Raw genomic sequence first — 10,903 nt, 5'->3', positions numbered from 1 at the left:
GGCAGGAACCCGGCGCCACCCCTCACCGAGCTGAAGGAACTGGTCTCCAGCACCATTGAGAGGGAGAGCGTGACCGGAATTGGGACCCTGGACAGCTCAGCCAGAGCTACAGCTACAGGTAAGAGGCATGCGCATCAGGACACACCCTACCAGACACCTCCCCATTAGACACAATGCATAGCCAAACCCCAGCACAGTACTGTAACCAACATACAAGAGACAAGCATCATGGTACATCCAGTCAGCAGTAGGTATCAAAATATGGCAGTGCAGAATCACAAGACATGAAACAGTGGAACACATTCTACGGAGATGCTAGGACATGTGGAATGCTTTAATTGTACTGACTGTAATACATCGGCACTCTATATACAAATGCTTCTTTGTACCTAGGGGCACCATCAGGCGGACAAACACTGCCAAAGGAGGCAGCAGCACCATCTACCACTGCACTCGCAGGGCCGAGCACGAGTCAGGCTGCCGAGGAGGAGGAGGAAAACACCATAGGCCTGGATATTGAGGGAGACCTGGAAATTGACTTTGATGCACTTCACTCCCCACAAATGCAAAGCACACCCTCCTTGCAATTCTCCCCAGAGAACTCCCCGACAAGGGAGCTCTTTCCACCTACACCAGCTCCTGCCACTGTGGCTCCAGTACACCCTGTCCTGGGAGCAGGGGCTCAGGCCCCGGCCAGCACCACACCCCCACCAGTGGCACCCCAGCCCACGCAGCAGGCGGGCAGCAGCAGTACCCGGCGCCGTGCCATTCCCACCACTGCAGACCCAGCACGGGAGGCCAGTGTGTTCCGGGGCCTCGAAGGCAATATGGTGAAGATCCAAAGGCAGCAGGCGAAATCCATCATGGCATGCCAACGCCAGCTCCTGCAGCACAACCTGCAGATGGGGGAAATGGTGAAAGGATTTCAGGCCTTTGTGGATTCCAACAAGGAGGCAGTAGCAGGTTTAGCCAGGCTAACCACTGCCATCACACAGTTATGTGGCAGAATGGAGGAGCAAGAGGTGGTGCGCAGGCGGGATGCCCGGGTGCAGAACCGCTCCTTGAGCCGCCTTGCTGCAGCAACGGCACAACTCTGTCAGCGTGGTGCCAACATGGAGTCTAGTCTAGCACAAAATACCGCAGAGTTGACAAGGGGAATGGCCCGCATCACGACAGCAATGGAGGCCTTGATCATCTCTAACACTGCCGCAAATCCTGCCCTGGACCTGGGGGATGCTGGGGACAGCAGCAGCCGCAGCAGCCCGGCCAGCGCTGCGTCAGAGCCACGCAGGAGCACCAGGCGCTCCGCAGATGCCGCTGGTCATTCTGAAGGGGGTGAGGGACACCACAGTGGGGCTGCAAAGCGCTCAAAGAAATAGCCTAGCAAGGGCGGGTGAGGCAACCTGGACCCTAGACTTTTGTTTTCATTGACATTACACCTTTTTTTTGTTGCACATCAGTGCAGTAACTGTGTAGCAACAGTATTAAAAATTGCTTATTCAACACAACCATTCACCTGTCTGTGCATTTGTACTCACTCAGAAATAGTTTGCTGTTATCTCCTCACGTCTATATCTGCCATCACTTGGCGTACACACCCCAGCTGGCTGTGTTAGTGGCACAGCTTCGTCGTCATCATGGTCCTCGTAGTCACTCAACTCCACCTCAGTGCCCTTCTTCACCGCAAGGTTGTGTAACATTGCACAGACAGCTATGATTTTGCAACAGGTGATGGGGGTGTACTGCCTTGCACCTCCACTCTTGTGCAGGCATCTAAACCTGCTTTTCCAGATGCCGAATGTCCTTTCCACAACATTCCTGGTGCTTTTGTGGGCACGGTTATACCTCCTTTGGCTGGGTGTAGAGGGGTTGAGGTAGGGGGTGAGAATGAATGAACGGAGGGCATATGCACTGTCGCCTAGAAGGAAAAGGGGTAAAATTACTTACATGCATACATGTATTTCACTTTGCTGTTTTTGGTTATGGGGGGCTGATGATGTGTCTCACCTAGGAGGTATCCTTCTCCAATTTCCCCAGCCATCAGCCGTGCATAGATGCCGCTCTGTTGGAAAATGTAGGAGTCGTGGGTACTACCCGGAAATTTTGCTACCAGGTCTGTGATGGTGCATTTCGCATTGCAGATCACCTGTACGTTGATGGTGTGAGTGGACTTCCGATTGCGGTAGATGTATTCTGTGTCAGATGGTGGGCAAATCGGAATGTGTGTGCCGTCTATGCAGCCAATGATGTTGGGGAATCTTGCCATCTGGTAGAAGTCTGCTTTGGTCTGTACAAGTTCTGCCTGGGTTGCAGGGAAGGAAATGTAGTGGGCCATCCTCTGGATCATGGCATCAAGGAACTTGTGGAAGAACCTTGACAGGCTGCTCTGGGTCACCCCTCCTGCCACAGCGACTACACTTTGGTAGCTGCCAGACGCCAGCAGGTGTAGGCAGCATAGCACCTGCACCTGCACAGGGATTGCGTGTGCCCTTGGGGTGGGGTGCTGCAACAGGGGTTGGAGGTCCCTAATGAGGTCTGTGATGGTCTCTGAGTCCAGCCTGTACCGCTGTAGGATCTCTGCATCTGTCAGCATGACCAGGGTGATACGTTGTCTGTATACCTGCTCCTCTCTTTGCCATTCCCTCTCTCCTTGCTGCTGTAGCCGTAGCCGCCTCGCTATGACATAAAAAGCTGCCATCCTGCAAGTTGCAATGCATTTTGGGGCTGTTTTTATGGGTTGGAGTTGGTTACCACCTGATCGTAATCCATGGTAATTGCCGAGTGGATTCTACCGATTTTGAGCCAAAATCGGTGTTTCTGTGTCTCCCTACATCTCCCCATCTGTCCGAAGCGGGGATTTTCCCGATCGGTGAATCTACCGAATTGGTAGGTTCTCCGATTTGCCTTCTGTCCGATTCGGTGTCTCTACCGAATCGGTACATGCACCGAATCGGCTTATGTCCGATTCGGTGTCACTACCGAATCGGTACATGCACCGAATCGGCTTATGTCCGATTCGGTGTCACTACCGAATCGGTACATGCACCGATTCGGCTTATGTCCGATTCGGTGTCACTACCGATTCTGTACATGCACCGATTCGGTGTTTGCATCCGATTCGGTGTGTTACCGATTCGTACTGTATCCGATTTTCGGTATGTACGTATCGCATTCTTTTACATTCGGTAATCATTCCGATTCGGTTTTCGCTCCGATTTGTACTTTTTTTTGTGCCCTACATCTCGATGCCAGTATACCGATCGGTAAGGGCCCAGAATCGGTATTTTCGGCCGTTACCGATCGGTAACGGCCTACCTACATCGGGCCCTACATTACTTGGCGCCCAACATTTGGTAAGGCACTAATTTAACGCTAGATACTAAAGTAACTCAGTTGTGCTTTTCTCAAAGACCCCTTTTTCCGTAAAAACTCCAATAGACGTCTGGAGTGGGTAAAGGGATAATATCCACCTTAGCTGAGTAGGACGAAAATCCTATGCATTAGTTTTTGGTTATTTCAATGTTGAAGGATACAGTGTTTCAAAATATTGTGCACCTTATCTTTGTTTCCTTGAAACTTTCTCTGCAAATTTTCATTAAACAAAAATGCAGGATAGCGACACCGAGAACGGTGAAGCTACAGGCGGCAATGCCGTACAAGTTTTAAACTTTACAGGGCTCCAAGAAGTTGACGCGGATGCTATAAGCATTCCAGAAACTTTAAGGAAGCCATCACTATGAAACTTATACGAAATGGCCTATCAGCAAGAGGTGGTAGAGTAGTTTTTGTGATTGAGGTACACGAATATCATCAGACAGAGGTATTCTATTCATTGATAGTCTTCCCTGTACCAAATCCAAGAAAAAAAGTGATTCACTTCTACAAAGAAGATGAAGCTCCAGAGGAATACATTCCTTTCGAGGATGTTGAAATCCCATTAACATACCAGGAGCATGCGCTCTGGTTTAAAGGTGCCCTAAAACATACACATTACATTACCAGGTACGGTCCACTAGGTAGACCAGGAGCAACATGGCCGGTATTAGCCAGCTATACACCACATCCTGCCATTGAAAATATGACAGATGCGGAACTATTAGTTCAAATAAAAGAGCTAATTAAAATCCACAGACAATTGTTTCAATATGTCATGCGGACCTTTACTGTCCAAACAGCAATAAGTATTCCACAACACACCCCTTACCAGGGGAACACAAATAAAATTACACCACAGACTATACAATCAGTCATTGGCAAATTGCCCGTAAAACAGGAACAAATTCCATTCTGGATAGCTCAATAAATTACTCAAATCGAGGCAGTATTTCCTGATACTACCCCTCATGAGAAACATAGGATTCTAACAACCGGTTTACCAATGGGGATCGCACCACACCTGGAGGACTGCAACACTTGGGTTACAGTCTTTGCTGCAATCTACACCAAAACACATGGTGTTCCGTCTATGGCGGTAATACCAGACGTCCTGAAATAGATTCAAAATGAATACGGGGCAGAACCTGCTTTAAATCTGAGTATAAAACTACTGAAAGATTTCAAACAGGTCTCAACAATAATATTAGCTAATATTAAAGGTGAAGCAGCATCCGTGGCGATCCGCCAAAAGTTAAGAGAATTTGATGTAACTGGGCAACCATATGAACTGGCCAGAATAATTGAAAAATCCTATGAAGAACTAGGTACAGACAGTTAGGGTGGTAAACCAGTGAAACCACAACTGACTGAAAGTCCTGAAAAAGGTCTTTATTAAAAACACTCCTACTCCTCTCTAAAAGAAGTGGGAGAACACTAAACAAACTTCTAAAGAGAAGCAATCTCAATCCCGAGGTAGGTCTCCTCAAAAGGAGCCCGCTGAAAGGAGGTATAACCTCAGGAATAGAAATAATTTGAGAGAACCTGATAGATATCAAGATACTAATACACGTTGCTCTTGTACCATTCAGAATTCCTCACAGAAATCCAAAAGAAGAGGATGATCAGAACAAAAGGAAGAACGTGTGAAGTCCAAAGACGATCAGCACGTTCCAAAAAATAAGAACACTCAATTCACCAAAAAGAAGGTAGCAGGTCTAAAAGTCAGACATGCCGAGGATCTTAAGGACACAATGCAAAAGCGGGGAATGGGCTCAAACGATGTTGGACAGCGCAGCAGAAGTCACCATAGCTCGCAGGAACTTGAAGGATCATCTGGAGACAGTGGACTTGAATGAGCACATCCAAGTTGAAACTGCAGGTACCAGGGTTAGTGTCCCACATAAGTTATATGAAGTAACACTCCGGATGGAGGGGGACATAAGTAGGAAAATAAAAGCACTCTTTTGGGAGAAGCTCTCTCAGGGTTATGACATTCTTCTAGCTGAACAAGACTGGCTACCTGAATTTGTCAGGGAGTGCCCACATGGCAAAGACATCATTATGCCAGCTTTATCCAATCATATTCCAATTCATAAAAAATATGCCTATGCCAGGAAATGGGCAGTAGCCTGGGCTCCTGCGCAATATAAAAATCATGTAGGATGGGATGAGGATTCTCATCAACATAAAATCCAGTTAAAAAATCAACCAACTGCACAAAGGCAGTACCCAGTTAAGCAAGAAGCTAAAAAACAGGTCAGGGAGATATTAGATCAATTTGAAGACCAAGGGGTAATTGAAACATGCACCTCGTCCATGAACAATCCTTTGTTTCCTGTCTCCAAAACAGGCAATACATATCGTCTAGTTTTGGATTACAGACATCTAAACTCTTGTTGCAAAACTTTTGCAGTACAAAATGCACACAGTGCAGCACTAATGAATAACATTGTGCATAAAAAATACAAAACTACATTAGATATTTCTAACAGTTTCTTCAGTCAACACATTGCATCAGAAAGTAGGTACTTGACCGCTTTCTCAATTATGGGACACAACATCAATTCTGTCATCTCCCACAGGGATTCAAGAATAGTCCAGGGTTATTTTCAGACAGAGTAACAGAGTTACTACAAACCAATGATGATGAGGCATTATCATATATCGATGACATCTATCTAACAGACGATGAACTGGATAGGCATTTGAAACGGGTGAATACAATTATATTGGGATTCGCCTCTGAAGGGTACAAATTCAATTTTAAGAAATCACGATTTGCCCATTTAAATGTCCTTTTCCTAGGATATGCACTTTCAAGTGAAGGCAAAAGCCTGGCAGCACACTTTCTAGCCAAATGTATGCTGCTCGAACCTCCAAAAACACTGAAAAACTTACAGTCGATTCTAGGTTTCCTGAATTTCGGAAGAACTTACATTGTAAATTACGCAGAAAGGGTTAAACCTCTCTACGAACTAATCAAACCTGATTTTAAAACAGTTAATTGGACTCAAAAACACACAGAAATTTTGCGTTGAGTCCAAAAAGACATGTTAGCAACAAAACATTTACAGACTCACGTAAACGTACGCAACTTTGTGATCCGAATCATTCCAGGAAGATGTGGATTCACGTACTTAACCTTTAATGAGGGGGAAAAAGTACCAATAGCTTACAAATCACATTTGTACACACAAGGAGAAATGAAATTCATTTCAACAGAGAAAATTCTGACAGCAGTTCAAACTGAAGTAGCAAAAGAGAGAGCCCTCGCACAGGGTAAGCGCATAATGGTCGTTACTCCTGTACCTGCCTTAGAGGCAGTGACAAAAGCGAGCATTCCAAATGCTAATGTTTTACATCGAGAGGGATACAATGGGTTAATTCTCTTGCTGCAACAGACGATGAATACGGTTTTGACCCATATTTGAAAACACAAGAATTTCTACAATATGAACAAGAATGTCCTATGCCTGCTGAGATTCTGCCTCAAGAGCAGTATGAATGTATCATTTATACTGATGGATCAGCACAACCCGCTATTGGGGTAAACAAGCTTATAGTGCTGCGTGCATGATCGTTAAAGGTCGCTGGTGCGATGGTAAATTCCGACCTATGGTCACTAAAACACAATCTCTAAGCGATTGTACAGCTCAGCGAGCTGAACTACAAGCATTCAAGATGGCGCTTGAAAATACTGATCGTGATTTCCCCACACTCATAGTGTGCGATTCATATTATTGCGTTCAATCTTATAATGAATACTTGCAGAACTGGATTGAAAACGGTTTCAAAGATGCAAAAGGTGGCATAATTAAGCATAAGTTGCTGTGGGAACATGTAGTTCAAGTACGAAAAGAACTACAAAAAGCTCACGTGAGCCATACACTGAGTCGTCACCGTGATGGCGTTCACGTTGCAGGGAATTCATCGGCTGATGAAGCCGCGAAGGCAGCTGTGCATATGGCTTCCGTAGCTGCAAACACTCGTTCAAAAACAAAAATAGACAGCAAAATAATGCTAGCTGTCAATGCGACAAGCAAAGGCAGCGGTACAGCGTTACCTCAAAACTATCCACTCAAATACTCATACATAATTGACGCAAACTCCGTTCCTTTTGCTCAAATCCCTGGAGTGGGGGATAGAGTGATTCCAAACAGGAAACGTAGAGTAGCTTTGATACAAGAAGCACATTTGGGAGAGGGTCTGATACATCAGGGGATCTCTAAATCTATACTAGAATTAAAAGAGACGTATTTGTGGCCAGGGATGAATGGTCATATTCACACATTTGCAATTAATTGCCATGACTGCAACAGAGATCGCAGCAGAGAACGCAGCCAGATACCTGATTACAGTATAGCCAGCCCAGTACAGACACCATTGTTAGACAGCATTAGACTTTCTACACGCAGACGTCCCTGTGGACAAATGCGGTCCCACAAATATTAAGACAAGATTCATTTGGATGTGGCCTCAGCGCTCGGCTGACGCCCAAACTATTATAAAAGATTTGCAAGTGTTTATCGGCACATGCGCAGTCGGCACAATACATTCCCAAAAGGGTCCTGCGTTTAGCTCTCGAGTTTACAAAGAGGCCATGGCCAATATGGGCATTGCATTGCAGGATTGTAGTCCATTCCATCCTGAGAGAAATTCGGTAGTGGAGAGAAAAAACTGGGACATAAAGCAATCTATAACAGCTAGGGTATTAGGCTCGGGTGATGGGTGGGTCAAACATCTAATAAGTGTCCAACGTAGTCTTAACAATCTGCTAGGAAGTTCTCTAGGGGTTATCACTCCATATGAAATCCTTTTTGGAACTAGAATGATTGTGCTGGACCTCGATTGTCACACTTCAGTGGTAGAACAAAAACCCTTTGATATCAAAAATCGTTTGGCTGTTTTGCAGGACTTAAATGAAATGAGATCCAGAAAAAGTAATGTACTCCTGAAGCCAACAACAACTGAAGAGAAACCATCCGTCCCAGCAAGACCTGTCTGGATTCCAAAGATTGGGGATCTAGTCAGAGAAAATATCGCGGACAAGAAGGAATTTGGACCTTCTTACAGACAACCAGTACCTGTCCTAGCCATCCACGGATCAAGAACAGTATTACTGCTGCCCCTTGCTGGTAAAAAGGAGAACAGGTTCGTGTCCATCGACCTGCCTCTCGTTTTAGGACACGCAGCAGGGATACTATTTTTGCTCTTCCTGCTCCGATATGGCAAGCCAAATCACCAGCGATATCCAGTTCATCATGGAGAACACTCTTCTGCCGATGAAGTGTCGTGAGTGCATAGTCCAAATTCTGGGATTAACTTGTTTAAGAGAATTAAATACCACATGGTTTATGTAATTCAGACCAATCTGGCAAGATTGCATTTTACCTGTTCTACGATGCCTGCTATGTGGAGAAGAATGAGTGCTAGATATCTGTCTGACACTCCCATCAGTCATGCCAACGGATGTTGATGCTTTGCTTGACCCGGTAAAGGCCCATGCGCAGTGTTGTCCCCAGCGGCTACCAATTCTGATGACGGCATTCATTGAGATCTCACAGACGCAAAATGCTGACGGTGAGGTACGAGAGGAAAGCGGCACACAGGTATCAAATTTGAACATTGCTAACGCGACCAACGCTGACGGCGATGCTTCGCATCTTTGGGCAATTAATCTTCTTAACGAGGTAATCCAACTTTCACCTACAATGGAAGACAAATTCTTTTCAGACTTAGAAGATGTGGTGTTTTCTCCAAACAATAACACTGACTTTTGATTTGGCACACAGTGTTCGAGAGACTGTGAATTCGACCTTCATTTTTTCAAAACAAGTTTCTAACTCTATTTTTTCTATGATCAGCTTTTGTCTTTTCAAATTTGTATCTTTTATTTTTTTTGTTTTTTGGCACAAAGTAATCTGCTCATAGTAGAACTATTCATAGAGAACTAGAATTCTTTGAAATAACTTCCAAGAGACAATATTTGACCTTGTCCACAACAGTTTTTATAATCTGCCATGGAATGGTATCGGCTTTTTCTTCTGTAATTAAGAGCCATTTCATAAATGTATTTTCGTGATTCATTCGGATAGCATTTTCGAACTGTCAAACTATATGCCTTGAATGAAACATTGCTTTAAATGAGTACAGCACAAATGCTTTTCGTGTACAACCAGTACCACTGCATTTTTATGTATTTTGGGTAGGTTTTTAACACATCATGTTTAGATATGTTTTAATGTGTTTAGAACTTAGTAATGTCGTACATAAGAAAGTGGAGTGGGTGTTGTGTGGCGTTTAGAGCTCCGAGTGAATTTGCCCGATTCATGCCCTTATATAGGTACAATTCACATTGCCCTTATATAGGGACAGAAATCAATCCCTTATTTAGGCATAGACAATGCGACCCAAATACAGGCATGGCTACTTCCACCCGACGCAGCTCGCTACAGCAAGTGCCGAAGGAAGCCGACCCTCAAGCTGGCACACTGATTAAGAGTCTACCCTTCTCTCACTAAGAATCCAGCTCCAGTGTTTCCAAGCTCCCCTTACGAGGTGTTGGGAAATCGAGTCCCGAGACGGAGATACCAGACTTCCTTCATTCTAAGGTATGGAGCTCATTAGAATCTAGAGAAACCTTTGGTAGATTCTTGGCAAAAACAACTAAACCTATGCTATACAATACTTACTTCTTCCCACGTACTAGACTTAGGTTAGGTACATTGGGGTAGGCGTATTTAGAAGCACCAGTTGAGTATTTTAGTCAATGTTATTTATGTATGTATTTTTATATGGCTTAGAAACCATACAATGCTTTTACAGTATTATTTTATAATACTATTCTTGCTGTACGCATTATACTTTGAGTCTGTTTAACGATTGTAGCAGTTCACTTCTCTTGTATGAGAAAGAAGACTGTTCAATAAACCTTTTTATTGAAAACGCCCATCTCTCTATTTCTCTACAACTCTGTTGAAACGAAGCATGCACGATTGACTGAGTGATATACTTATCTATTGTTTCTGCGACTCTGAGATATATATTTCTTATTCTTGGGAAACAAAGTTGTCATGTTTATGTTGTTGTCAGAAACTAATCCCTTCTTGTGAATTTGAGAAAGTTTCTAGTGACCTCTGAGCTAGCTGGCACTCCCTATTAAGTTTAGTATATTCAATAGAGACCTAGTCGACCTCAGTCCTACGTCTAATCTATAGGATATATTATTCCAATGCGCAGAGCCTATTGGGAATATAGGAACTACACTACAAGGGGTGATGCTCTGAAACAATTTTGAGCAAATGTATTCTCAAAAACTGGTAGATTCTCAACGCTTGCTACCTGAACCTAGAATGCCCCCTCTTTGCATTTCGCAAAAACATAAAAGACCATCTTGTTAAAGCAGCACTACCCCTGAAAAAACCAACAATGACACTCAATGATGATTGGGGTTTGAAGCCTCTATCTGGATACTCGAAATATGGTAACTATGTGGTTTGTCAATTCGCAATTGAATACAAAGAGTTCA

This window comes from Lissotriton helveticus, chromosome 7 (assembly GCF_964261635.1).
Source record: "Lissotriton helveticus chromosome 7, aLisHel1.1, whole genome shotgun sequence".
NCBI classification, from domain to species: domain Eukaryota; kingdom Metazoa; phylum Chordata; class Amphibia; order Caudata; family Salamandridae; genus Lissotriton; species Lissotriton helveticus.
This window is presented reverse-complemented; position numbering follows the sequence as displayed.